The 14,522-nt window shown below is 36.6% G+C and overlaps 1 protein-coding gene and 1 pseudogene across 1 annotated transcript in view; one reads left to right on the top strand and one right to left on the bottom strand.

Annotated features, from left to right (window-relative positions):
* The window catches only part of DNAJC1 (DnaJ heat shock protein family (Hsp40) member C1), a 251,994-nt gene that overhangs the window by 18,345 nt on the left and 219,127 nt on the right, over positions 1–14,522 (bottom strand). The gene's annotated exons all lie outside the window — the stretch shown is intronic.
* On the top strand, positions 13,461–14,035 carry LOC136405616 (large ribosomal subunit protein uL30-like; annotated as a pseudogene).

The following is a 14,522-nucleotide window of genomic DNA, read 5'->3' as shown; positions in this document are numbered from 1 at the left end:
CCTTTCTTTTCTTTTTTTTTTTTGTAGTATTTTTTCTTTTATTTATTTTTTGTATTTTTCTGAAGATGAAAATGGGGACGCAGTCAGACAGACTCCTGCATGCGCCGGACTGGGATCCGCCTGGCATGCCTACTGGGGGGGAGTGCTCTGCCCATCTGGGGTGTTGCTCTGTTACAACCAGAGCCATTCTAGCGACTGGGGCGGAGGCCATGGGGCCATCCTTAGTGCCCGGGGTGGCTTTGCTCCGGTGGAGCCTTGGCTGCGGGCGGGAAGAGAGAGACGGAGAGGAAGGAGAGGGGGAGGGGTGGAGAAGTAGATGGGCGCATCTCCTGTGTGCTCTGGCCAGGAATCGAACCCGGGAATCCTGCACACCAGGCCAATGACTCCTACGGGTCTACCATATCATGCTTTTTACTTAAAAAACAAAATTTTAAATTTCTTTTGAATGCTGATGAACAGGAGACACCAAATCTTTTTCGCCTGCAAACTACTACCTTCTTTATTAGATCTAGCTGATAACATTGTTTTGTCTTTTTCCAAATAGCTCCAGATATATGGAAAAGATTTATATAGGCGGATGGGGATCCTCAAACCCCTCAGCGAGATATTCTGAGAATGGCTTTTAAGATACCTAGAGGCAGAAAAAGCCCAATAGAGATCAGGGGAACTACCAGCTTTTAGAATACACCCTTAAAGGCTCCAACGCCCCAAAGGGGTCTCATAGGATGCCATCTGGGTCCTGCTTCAATAGTGGAAAGGAAGGTCATTGAGCTAAAGCCTGCCAGGCTTACATGCCTCTGCTGTGAGGAAACAGGGACACTGGAAGGTAGGCTTCCCCCTCGCTCCTCTAAGGGAGGGTTCAGTCTCTTCCTGCCCTGCTCCAGCCACCTATGACCTAACCTTGCCCAGAAAGCTGGGGTTTGCCACTGAAGGCTGAAGGTGCCCAGGGCCGTTGGCCCCATCTACGACACTGTGGACGAGCCTAGGGTATTTCTTCCAAGAAGCAGGTAAACTGATCTCATTTGCACAAGGGCCACTTAACTATGTTTTGCCTGAATAGTCAGGTTTTTTATTCTTCCCTCAAAGATCTCTGTTGTGGGTGTTGATAGTCCTATTTTCTGCTGCTTTGCTTAATATATAGTGTTTCCTTTATCCCTCCTACCTCAATGCCCCACTCATATTTCAGGCTGGGACCTACTCCTAATTTAGAGCTCTCTTTCCTCCTTTTGCCAACTTGTATTATGAATTTACCTTTGCCACCCAGCTTAGTGTATTCCAAAGTTCTCTTTATCATGCCACAGTCACTGAGCTCCAGGGAAAAGCAACCTGGTCTCAACTCTCCAGGCAGAGGAGAACAGAAACTTCATATCCACGCATGCTGCAAATGGCTTTTTCCAGTCTACCTGAATCATTACCAGATAGAAGCAGCGGTCATTGGGACTTGGACATGAGCTGCAAAGTATAGAATGGTCACAATAATTCCAGTGCCATGTGGATTTTTCCTGTGTGGAACTTTCCTGGACTCCTGCTCCCTGTGACAGCTCCTAACAGACTGAACTGTGGTTGGGTTGCATTTTTCAGGGATTTGGCATGGTGATGGGGCCAACTTGGACTTGGTGAACATGTTAAGGACACTACTCTTTTATGGATTCTTGCTGTATTGGCCAAGAGTTTGCTTAAAGGCTTTTAATCAGTGTAAAAAAAAATAGAGGACTGGATGAAGAAGATGGGACACATATACACCATGGTATACTATTCAGCTAGGAGAAATGATGACATCGGATCACTTACAGCGGAATGGTGGAGTCTTGGTAGCATTGTTCGGGGGTGAAATAAGCGAATCAGAAAAAAACAGGAACTGCAGGATTCCATACATTGGTGGGACATAAAAGCGAGACTAAGAGGCATGGACAGGAGTGTGGTGGTTATGGGGGGTGGGGGGAGGGAAGGAGGGAGAGGAAGAGGGGAAGGGGTACAGAGAGAACTGGATGGAGGGTGGCGGAGAACGATCTCTCTTCGGGTGATGGGTATGCAACAGAACTAAATGACAAGATAACCTGGAAATGTTTTCTTTGAATGTATGTACCCTGATTTATTGATGTCACCCCATTAAAATAAAAATTTATTTATATATATATAAAAAAAGAGAAATCTGCAGAAAAAGATCTGAATGAGATGGAAATAACCAAATTACTGGATGCAGAAGTTTAAAATAATGATTGTTAGGATGCTCAAAGATCTCAGAGCAACAATAGATGGACATAACGAGCACCTAAATAAAGAGAGCAAGTATAAAAAACGACAATAAAAAGAATCAGTCAGAAATAACAAATATAGTATCAGAAATGAAGGCCACTCTGGAAGGAATTAAAAGCAGGATGAATGAAGCTGAGGACTGAATCAGCAAGTTACAGGAAAAGATAAACGAAAGCACGGAAGCACAGTAGCAAAAAGAAAAGAGGCTCAAAAAGTCTGAGGAAACTCTAAGAGAGCTCTGTGACAACATGAAGAGAAATAACATCCACATCATAGGGGTTCCTGAAGGATAAAAGAAAGAACAAGGGATAGAGAATCTGATTGAAGAAATCATAGCTGAAAACTTCCTTATATTGATGAAAAATAAAAGTCACACAAGTTCAAGTAGCACAGAGAGTTCAATTAAGGATGAACCCAAAAAGGCCAACACCAAGACACATCATAATGAAAATACAAAAATTAAGAGAAAAAGAAAGAATACTAAAAGCTAAGAGATACAGAGTAAGTGAAAAGCAGTCTACTACTGACAGAGGAGCCCCCATAAGAATGACATCTGACTTGTCAACAGAAACATTAGGGGCCAGAAGGGAATGGCAAGAAATATTCAAAGTAATGCAAAACAAGAGCCTACAACGAAGAGTTCTCTATCCAGTAAAGCTATCAATTAAAATAAAAAGAGAAATTAAAAGCTTTGCTGACAAAAACCTAAAGGAATTCATTACAATCAAAGCAATGTTACAAGAAATATTAAGGGGCTTGCTGTAAACAGAACAAAGGGGGAAAAATCTAGGAAAAGAGGAATGTAGATTTAAAGAATAAAATGGCAATAAACAAATACATATCAATAATAACTTTAAATGTAAATGGATTAAATGATCCAATCAAAAGACAGAGTAACTGTGGGGATAAGAAAACAGGACCTGTACATATACTGTCAACAAGAGACACACCTCAAAACAAAAGACACACATAGACTGAAAGAAATAAAATAAAATATTTCATGCAAATGGAAATGAAAAAAAAAAAAGAAGCTGGGGTAGCAATACTTATATCAGATAAAATAGACTTTAAAACAAAGGCTAAAATAAGGGATAAAGAAGGCCACTACATAATGATAAAGGAAGCAATCCAACATAAAGATGTAACCATTATAAATATCTAAGCACCTAATATATATATAGGAGCACCTAAATATATAAAGCAGATATTGATGGACATAAAAGGCAGGATCAACAACAATACTATAATAGTAGGTAATTTCAAAACCCCACTAACATCACTGGATAGATCCTCAAGAAAGAAAATTAACAAAGAAACAGCAGACTTAAAGGATACACTAGGTCAATTGGATTTAATAGATATTTTCAAAACCTTTCACCCTAAAACAGCAGAACATACATTCTTTTCAAGTGCTCATGGTACATTCTCTAGGATAGACAACATTCTAGGACACAAAACAAAACTCAACAAATTTAAAAAGATTAAAATCATACCAAGTATCTTCTCTGATCACAATGGCATGAACTAGAAATCAACTACAATAGAAAAACTGAAAAACACTCAAACACTTGAAAACTAAATAGTATATTATTAAATAACAAATGGGTTAACAATGAGGTCAAGGAAGAAATAAAAAATTTCCTTGAAACACATGAAAATGGACATACAACAACCCAAAATTTATGGGACACAGCAAAAGCAGTCCTGAGAGGGAAGTTCATAGAACTACAGACATACCTCAAGAAGCTAGAAAAAGCTCAAATAAACAATTTAACCCTGCATCTAAAAGAACTAGAAAAAGAACAGCAAGTAAAACTCAGAGGAAGTAGAAGGAAGAAAATAATAAAGACCAGAGCAAATATAAATGACATAGAGGCTAAAAAAACAATAGAGTGGATCAATGAAATCAAGAGCTGGTTCTTTGAAAAGGTAAACAAGATCGATGAACCTTTAACCAGACTCACCAAGAAAAAAAGAGAAAGGACTCAAATAAATAAAATTAGAAATGAGAGTGGAGAAATAACAACTGACACAGCAGAAATACAAAGAAGTGTAAAAAAATATTATGCAGAACTGTATGCCATAAAATTAGACAACCGAGGCCAGTGGTTGACAAATTGCGGCTTGTGAGACACATGTGGCTCTTTGGCCCCTTGAGTTTGGCTCTTCCACAAAATACTACATGTGATCACTACCTCGATAAGGAATGTACCTACCTATATACTTTAAGTTAAAAAAATTTGGCTCTCAAAAAATATTTCAATCATTGTACTGTTGATACTTGGCTATGTTGACTGAGTTTGCCGAATTCTGACCTAGGCAAAATGTACAAATTCCTAGAAACATAATCTTTCAAAAATCAAAACAGAAAAATCAGAAAACCCTAAACAGACCAATTTCATCAAATGAGATTGAAACAGTTATCAAAAAACTTCCAACAAACAGAAGCCCTGGGCCACATGGCTTTACAGGCGAATTCTGCCAAATATTCAAAGAAGAACTAACTCCTATCCTTCTCAAGCTATTTCAAAAAATTCAATAAGAGGGAAGACTTCCGGGAGTGACGTCAGAGAAATCGTAAGGAGCGATCCGATAAATCACCACCAAAATTCAACAAGATCTTCAACCAGAAACAGAAAAATCTATCCTTAGAGTCTCCAGAAGTTCCACACTAAACGCAAAGTACTATCAACAAAACTACCCACAGATGCCATTAAGGAAAAGGAAATTGAATATCATGGATACAAAAGACAGAGAGGTAGCACAGATAGATGAGGAAAAATCTATGGAGAAAAAATTTAATATATTGGAAACTTCGGAGCTAAATGACAGAGAATTTAAGATAGAAATCCTAAAAATACAGAAAGGCCACTTAGGGAGCTCAGAAAACAACTCAACGAACACAAAGAATATATTACCAAGGAAATTGAAAATATAAAAACAAATCAAACAGAGATTAAAAACTCAATTCACGAGCTGAAAAACGAGATAACAAGCTTAGCTAATAGAACAGGCCAGATAGAAGGTAGGATTAGTGAAATAGAAGACAAATAACTTGAGGCACAAAAGAGATAAGAAGAAAGAGACTCAAAAGTTTAAAAAAATGAGAAAGCCCTACACGAATTGTCTAACTCCATCAAAAAGAATAACATAAGAATAATAGGTATATCAGAGGGAGAAAAGAGAAAAAATGAAATGGAGAACATATTAAACAAATAATAGATGAGAACTTCCCAAGCCTGTGGAAAGAACTAAAGCCTCAAATTCAAGAAGCAAACAGAATTCTGAGTTTTCTTAACCCCAACATATCTACTCCAAGGCACATCATAATAAAATTGGCACAAACCAACAACAAAGAAAAAATTCTCAAGGCAGCCAGGGAAAAGAAGAATGCAACATATAAAGGAAGGCCTATTAGATTATCATCAGATTTCTCAACATAAACTCTACAAGCTAGAAGAGAGTGGACCCAAATATTTAAAGCCCTGAAAGAGAGGAACTTTCAGCCAAGAATACTATACCCATCAAAGCTATCCTTCAAATACGAAGGAGAAATAAAAACATTCACAGATACAGAAAAGATGAGGGAATTTATCATCAGAAAACCCCCACTCCAGGAATTACTAAAGGGGGTTTTCCAACCAGATACAAAGAACAAAACAAAACAAAACCACAAATAAAAGCTCCACCAAAAACACAATAAAACCAAATTTAAACTGTGACAACAACAACAAAAAAGGGAGAGTACGAAGATTAACAGTAGCAAAGGACGATGGAGTGCAAAAGTACTCACAAGATAGTGCACTACAATGAACAGGGTAGGAACCCTTTTCATTACTTAACGGTAACCACCCTTGAAAAAACCACCACAGAAGCACATGATTTAAAAAAGACAGCAACAGAGGAAAGATGTATGGAATACAATGAAATAAAAATAAAAGGATAGAAAAACGAAAGAGAAGAATGAAACAAGACACAAAACTAACAGAAAGCAACGTATAAAATGGCAATAGGGCCTGACCTGTGGTAGCGCAGTGGATAAGACGTAGACCTGGAAATGCTGAGGTCGCCGGTTCAAAACCCTGGGCTTGCCTGGTCAAGGCACATATGGGAGTTGATGCTTCCAGCTCCTCCACCCTGTCTCTCTCTCCTCTCTCTCTCTCTCTGTCTCTGTCTCTCTCTCTCCCTCTCTTTCTCCTCTCTAAAATGAATAAATAAATAAAAATTTAAAAAATGGCAATAGGGAACCCACAAGTGTAAATAATTACACTAAATGTAAACGGATTAAACTCACCAATAAAAAGGCACAGAGTAGCAGAATGGATTAAAAAAGAAAATCCAACTGTATGCTGCCTACAAGAAACTCATCTAAGCAACAAGGATAAGAACAAATTCAAAGTGAAAGGCTGGAATATAATACTCCAAGCAAATAACATCCAAAAAAAAAGCAGGCATAGCAATACTCATATCTGATAATGCTGACTACAAGACAACAAAAGTACTCACAGACAAAAATGGTCATTTCATAATGATTAAGGGGACGCTGAATCAAGAAGATATAACATTTCTTAATATATATGCACCAAACCAAGGAGCACCAAAATATAAGGCAGCTACTTATTGACCTTAAAACAAAAACTGACAAAAATACAATCTTACTTGGAGATCTCAATACACCGCTGACGGCTCTAGATCGGTCATCCAAACAGAGAATCAATGAAGATATATTGGCCTTAAACAAAACACCAGAGCACCTGGATATGTTAGACATCTACAGGACATTTCATCCCAAAGTGACAGAGTATACATTACTCTCCAGTGCACATGGATCATTCTCAAAAATTGACCATATGGCCACAAAATAACATCAGCAAATTCAGAAAAATCGAAGTTGTACCAAGCATATTTTCTGATCATAAAGCCTTGAAACTAGAATTCAACTGCAAAAAAGAGGAAAACACCCCCACAAAAATGTGGAAACTAAACAACATACTTTTAAAAAATGAATGGGTCAAAGAAGAAATAAGCGCAGAGATCAAAAGATATATACAGACAAATGAAAATGACAATACGACATATCAGAATCTCTGGGATGCAGCAAAAGCAGTGATAAGAGGGAAGTTCATATCACTTCAGGCCTATATGAACAAACAAGAGAGAGCCCAAGTGAACCACTTAACTTCACACCTTAAGGAACTGGAAAAAGAAGAATAAAGACAACCCAAAACCAGCCGAAGAAAGGAGATAATAAAAATCAGAGCAGAAATACATGAAATAGAGAACAGCAAAACTATAGAAAAAGTTAATAGAAGAAGGAGCTGGTTCTTTGAAAAGATCAACAAAATTGACAAACCCTTGGCAAGACTTATCAAGGAAAAAAGAGAAAGGACTCATATAACCAAAATCCAAAATGAAAGAGGAGAAATCACCACGGACATCGTAGATATACAAAAAATTATTGTAGAATACTATGAAAAACTTTATGCCACTAAATTCAACAATCTAGAAGAAATGGATAAATTTCTAGAACAATACAACCTTCCTAGACTGAGTCAAGAAGAAGCAGAAGACCAACTAGTAGGGAAGAAATAGAAAAAACTATTAAAAACCTCCCCAAAAATAAAAGTCCAGGCCTAGACGGTTATACCAGTGAATTCCATCATTCAAAGAAGACTTGGTTCCCATTCTACTCAGTCTTCCAAAAAATTGAAGAAGAAGCAATACTTCCAAACACATTTTATGAGGCCAACATAACCCTCATACCGAAACCGGACAAGGACAGCACAAAAAAAGAAAACTACAGACCAATAACTCTAATGAATACAGATGCTAAGATACTAAACAAAATACTAGCAAATCGAATACAACAACATATTGAAAAAATAATACATCATGATCAAGTGGGATTCATCCCAGAATCTTAAGGATGGTTCAACATAAATAAAACGGTTAACGTAATACACCATATCAACAAAACAAAGAACAAAAACCACATGATCTTATCAACAGATGCAGAAAAGGCATTCGATAAAATACAACACAATTTTATGTTTAAGATTCTCAACAAAATGGGTATAATCCATTTTGTAATCCATTAATACAACAAGGAGCTGGTTCTTTGAAAAGATCAACAAAATTGACAAACCCTTGGCAAGACTTACCAAGGAAAAAAGAGAAAGGACTCATATAACCAAAATCCAAAATGAAAGAGGAGAAATCACCATGGACATCGTAGATATACAAAAAATTATTGTAGAATACTATGATTAATACAACCAGCTCCTTGTTGTATTAATTTTTTCTATAGATATTTTCCAGAAGGAAAATATCTCAACATGATAAAGGCCATATGATAAACCATCAGCTAACATCATATTAAACGGCACAAAACTGAAGGCTTTCCCCCTTAAATCAGGAACAAGACAGGGTTGTCCACTCTCTCCACTCTTATTTAATGTGGTGCTAGAGGTTCTAGCCAGAGCAATCAATCAAGACAAAAAAATAAAAGGCATCTATATCAGAAAAGAAGAAGTAAAGGTATCACTTTTTGCAGATGACATGATCCTATACATCGAAAACCCCAAAGAATCTACAAAAAGACTACTAGAAACAATAAACCAATACAGTAAGGTCACAGAATACAAACTTAACATACAAAAGTCCATAGCCTTTCTATATGCCAACAATGAAACAATTGAGAACAAACTCAAAAAAATAATCCCCTTCACGATTGCAACAACAACAACAAAAAAATACCTAGGAATAAACATAACAAAGAATGTAAAGGTCCTATATAATGAAAACTACAAAGCATTGTTAAGGGGAATCGAAAAAGATACAATGAGATGGAAGAATATTGAGATGGAAGAATATTCCTTGTTCTTGGATAGGAAGAATAAATATAATCAAGATGGCCATATTACCCAAAACAATATACAAATTTAATTCAATTCCCATCAAAATTCCGATGACATTTTTTAAAGAAATGGAACAAAAAAATCATCAGATTTATATGGAACTATAAAAAACCCCAAATAGCCAAAGCAATCCTAAAGAAAAAGAATGAAGCTGGGGGCATTACAATACCTGACTTCAAACTACATTACAGAGCCATGATAATCAAAACAGCATGGTATTGGCAGAAAAATAGACACTCAGGCCAATGGAACAGAATAGAAAGTCCAGAAATAAAATCACATATATATGGTCAAATAATTTTTGATAAAAGGAGCCAACAACACACAATGGAGAAAAGAAACAAATGGTGCTGGGAAAACTGGAAAGCCACATGCAAAAGAATGAAACTCGACTACAGCTTGTCCCCTTGTACTAAAATTAATTCAAAATGGATCAAAGACCTAAATATAAGACCTGAAACAATAAAGTACATAGAAGAAGACATAGGTACTAAACTAATGGACCTTGGTTCTAAAGAGCATTTTATGAATTTGACTCCAAAGGCAAGGGAAGTGAAGGCAAAAATAAATGAATGGGACTACATCAGACTAAGAAGTTTTTGCTCAGCAAGAGAAACTGACAACAAACAGACAGCAACTAAATGGGAAATGATATTTTCAAACAACAGCTCAGATAAGGGCCTAATATCCAAAATATACAAAAAAACTCATAAAACAACAACAAACAAACAAACAATCCAATAAAAAAATGGGAAGAGGACATAAACAGACACTTCTCCCAGGAAGAAATACAAATGGCCAACAGATATATGAAAAAATGCTCATCTTCATTAAGTATTAGAGAAATGCAAATCAAAACTGCAATGAGATATCATCTCACACCTGTTAGATTAGCTATTATTAACAAGACAGGTAATAGCAAATGTTGGAGAGGCTGTGGAGAAAAAGGAACCCTCATTCACTGTTGGTGGGAATGTAAAGTAGTACAACCATTATGGAAGAAAGTATGGTGGTTCCTCAAAAAACTGAAAACAGAACTACCTTATGCCCCAGCAATCCCTCTACTGGGTATATACCCCCAAAACTCAGAAACATTGATATGTAAAGACACATGCAGCCCCATGTTCATTGCAGCATTGTTCACAGTGGTCAAGACATGGAAACAACGAAAAAGCCCTTCAATAGAAGACTGGATAAAGAAGATGTGGCACATATACACTACAGAATACTACTCAGCCATAAGAAATGATAACATTGGATCATTTACAACAAAATGGTGGGATCTTGATAACATGATACGGAGTGAAATAAGTAAATCAGAAAAAAACAATAACTGCATTATTCCACACGTAGGTGGGACATAAAACTGAGACTAAAGGACATTGACAAGAGTGTGTTGGTTGGGGGGGAAGGGAGAGGGAAAGGGGGAGGGGGAGGGGCACAAAGAAAACTAGATAGGAGGTGACGGAGGACAATCTGACTTTGGGGGATGGGTATGCAACATAATTGAATGACAAGATAACCTGGACATGTTTTCTTTGAACATATGTACCTTGATTTATTGATGTCACCCTAGTAAAATTAATAAAAATAAATAAATAAATAAATAAATAAAGAGGGAAGACTTCCAAACTCCTTTTATGAGGCAAGCAGAATACTGATTCTAAAACCAGGCAAAACACTACAAAGAAAGAAAACTATAGACCAATATCCCTGATGAACTTAGATGCTAAAATTCTCAACAAAATATTAGCACACCAGATCCAGCTATACATGAAAAAAATCATACATCATGATCAGGTGGGATTTATTCTAAGGAGACAAGGCTGGTACACTATTTGCAAATCAATCCATGTGATTCAACACAAACAAAAGAAAGGATAAAAATCACATGATAATATCAATACATGCAGAAAAAGCATTTGATAAAATCCAGCACCCATTTATGATCAAAAGTCTCAGTAAAGTGGGAATACAGGGAACATACCTCAACATAATAAAGGCCATCTACGACGAACTCAAAGCCAATATCATAATCAATGGGAAAAAATTTAAAGAAATCCCCCTAAGATCAGGAACAAGGCAGGGATGCCCCATTTCACCACTCTTATTCAGCCTCGTTCTGCAAGTCCTAGCCACAGCAATCTGACAAGAAGAAAAGATAAAAGGCATCCAGAGTGGAAAAGAAGAAGTAAGACTATCATTATTTGCTGATGATATGATACCGTACAGAGAAAACCCTAAAGTCGCAGTCAAAAAACAGCTGAACCTAATAAATGAATTCAGCAAGGTAGCAGGATATAAAATTAATACTCAGAAATCAGAGGCACATGACCAGGCGGTGTCGCAGTGGATAGAGTGTCAAACTGGGATGTGAAAGGACCCAGGTTCGAGACCCCGAGGTCGCCAGCTTGAGCACAAGCTCATCTGGTTTGAGGAAAAAAAAAAAAAAGCTCACCAGCTTGGACCCAAGGTTGCTGGCTCAAGCAAGGGGTTTACTGGGTCTGCTGAAGGCCCACAGCCAAGGCACATATGAGAAAGCAATCAATTAACAAATAAGGAGTCCCAATGAAAAACTGATGATTGATGCTTCTCATCTCTCTCCATTCCTGTCTTTCTGTCCCTATCTATCCCTTTCTCTGACTCTCTGTCCCTGTAAAAAAAAAAAAAAAAAAATCAGAGGCATTTTTATATACCAACAGTGATCTTTCTTAAAGAGAAATTAAGAAAACAATCCCCTTCACTACTGCAACAAAAAAATAAAGTACCTAGGTGTCAATTTAATCAAGGAGGTTAAAGACTTGTACTCCAAAAATTATAAAACATTGATAAAGGAAATCAAGGAAGATACAAACAAGTGGAAGCATATACCGTGTTCATGGATAGAAAGAATAAACATCATTAAAATGTCTATATTACACAAAGCAATCTATAAATTCAATGCAGTTCCTATTAAAATACCAATGGCATACTTCAAAGATATAAAACAAATATTCCATAAGAAATGATGACATCGGATCATTTACAACAACGTGGATAAACCTTGATAATATTATACTGAGTGAAATGAGTAAATCAGAAAAAACTAAGAACTGTATGATTCCATATATAGGTGGGACACAAAATTGAGACTCATGGAATAGGTAAGAATGCAGTGGTTACCAGGAGGAGCGGAAGGGAGGAGAGGAAAGGGGTGGGGGAAGGGAGGGGCATAAAGAAAACCAAATGAAGGGTGACAGAGGACAATTTGACTTTGGGTGGTGGGTACAGCATAATCAAATGTCAAAATGATCTGGGGATGTTTTCTGTAAATCTATGTGGTCTAGACCAGTGTCACCTGTTAAAATTAATTTTAACAGGTGACACTGGTAAATAAAAAACTATTGTATGTTGACCAGTGTCACCTGTTAAATTTAATTGTCTAAATCAAACTATAAAAGATCTAATTGGCTTTTAAATTAAGTGATTTATGAATTGGACAGTATCCCATCTTGCAACTAGTAGGGCACACACTCTTTTTACCTTTATAATGGTGTTCTTTGAGGCATAAAGGTTAATTTTGATGAGGTCCAATTGATCAAAAACTTTTTGGGTGCTTGTATTTTTGGTGTGATATCTAAAAAATCCTTTGCCAAATCAAAGGTCATGAAGATAGAGCCTTCTGTTTTCTTATCAGTTTTATAGTTTTAGCTTCTACATTTAAGAAAATATTGCCATTTGACAATGTTACGTCTTCAGATCTAGGAATAGGCAATATTTTGCATTTTTATTTTCTTCTAATTCTTTCAACAATGTGTTTAGTAATTTTCAGATTTAAAGTTTGTAATTCTTCTGTTAAATTTATTCCGAAGTATTTTATTCTTTTTTGATGCTACTGTAAGTGAAATTATTTTAATTTCATTTTCATGTTATTCATTCCAAGTGTATAAACATACAATAGTTTTTTTATAAATATTGATACATATCCTGAAACTTTGCTGAACTCATTTACTAGTTCTAATAATGTTTTAGTGAATTACTTATGCTTTTGTATGTATAAAACCATGTTATACTTCCCAATCTTATTTCTTTTTGCTTAATTACACTGGGCAGAACCCCGAGTACAATCTTAAAAAGAAGTGGTAGGAGTAAACATCTTTGTCTTGTTCCTGATGTACAATAACATCCTGTCTTTGGCTAGTAAACATGATGTTAACTGTGGTTTTCAGTAGATGCTTTTTATTAGGTTGAGGCACTTGCCTTTTATTCCTAATTTGTTGAGTGTCATAGGGTATTGGATTTTGTCAAATGCTTCAAAAGGCAAGGAGGAAGCTTATCCATGATGAAGCTAAGAACTATCACAAGGAGTGTTGGCAGATGTACAGGACTGAGATTCAAATGGCTAGGATGGCAAGAAAAACCGGCAACTTTTCTGTGCAGCACCCGTGGAACCCAAATTGGCATTTGCCATCAGGATTAGAGAGGGATCAGCAGTGTGAGCTCAATGGTATGTAAGGTGCTGCAGCTTCTTGGCTGTTGCCAGATCTTCAGTGGTCCCTTTGTTAAGCTCAACAAGGCTTCGTTCGATTAACACCCTGAGAACTGTGGAACCATATATTGCATGGTGGTACCCAAATGTGAAGTCAGTGCATGAACTGATCTAAAAAGTGTGGTTATGGCAAAATCAACAAAAAGCGAATTGCACTGACAGACACCACACTGACTGCTTGCTCTCTTGGTAAATACAGCCTCATCTGCATGGAGGATCTGACTCATGAAATCTATACTGTTAAAAATGCTACAAAGAAGCAAACAACTTCTGGTGGCCCTTCCAATGACCTTCTCCATGAGGTGGAATGAAGAAACACATCACCATTTTGTAGAAAGATGAATTAAGATATCTAGCCTCGTTATTTTTGTATTCTGGCTAGTTAATAAACACTGCTCTAAAATGAAAGAAAAGAAAAACAATTTGGTAGCTTCTTAAGAAGTTGAACATAAACTTCCTATATAACCTAGTACAATTCTACTTCTAGGAATCTAACCAACAGAAATAAAACCATACAGCCCTACAGAGACTTGTATGGTAATATTCATTACAGCGTTAGTTGTAATACCCAAAGAGTAGAACTAATACAAATGACCATGTACTGTAGTAGTTGGATAAACAAAATTTGGTATTAACCATATAACTGAGCTTTTGAAAGAAAAAAATGGACTATTAATACATGCTACAACGTGGATGAACTTCAAGCAATTTGTGCTGAATGAAAGAAGACAGATGCAAATAATAAATATTATACAATTCCATTTCTATGTATTTTCCAGAGAAGGAAATTTTACACACATATGAAACGGCTCAGGGGCTGC

The sequence above is a fragment of the Saccopteryx leptura genome, chromosome 5 (genome assembly GCF_036850995.1).
Source record: "Saccopteryx leptura isolate mSacLep1 chromosome 5, mSacLep1_pri_phased_curated, whole genome shotgun sequence".
Lineage (NCBI taxonomy): Eukaryota > Metazoa > Chordata > Mammalia > Chiroptera > Emballonuridae > Saccopteryx > Saccopteryx leptura.
Note: the sequence above shows the minus strand (reverse complement) of the source record. Positions and strands in the feature narration are given on the sequence as shown.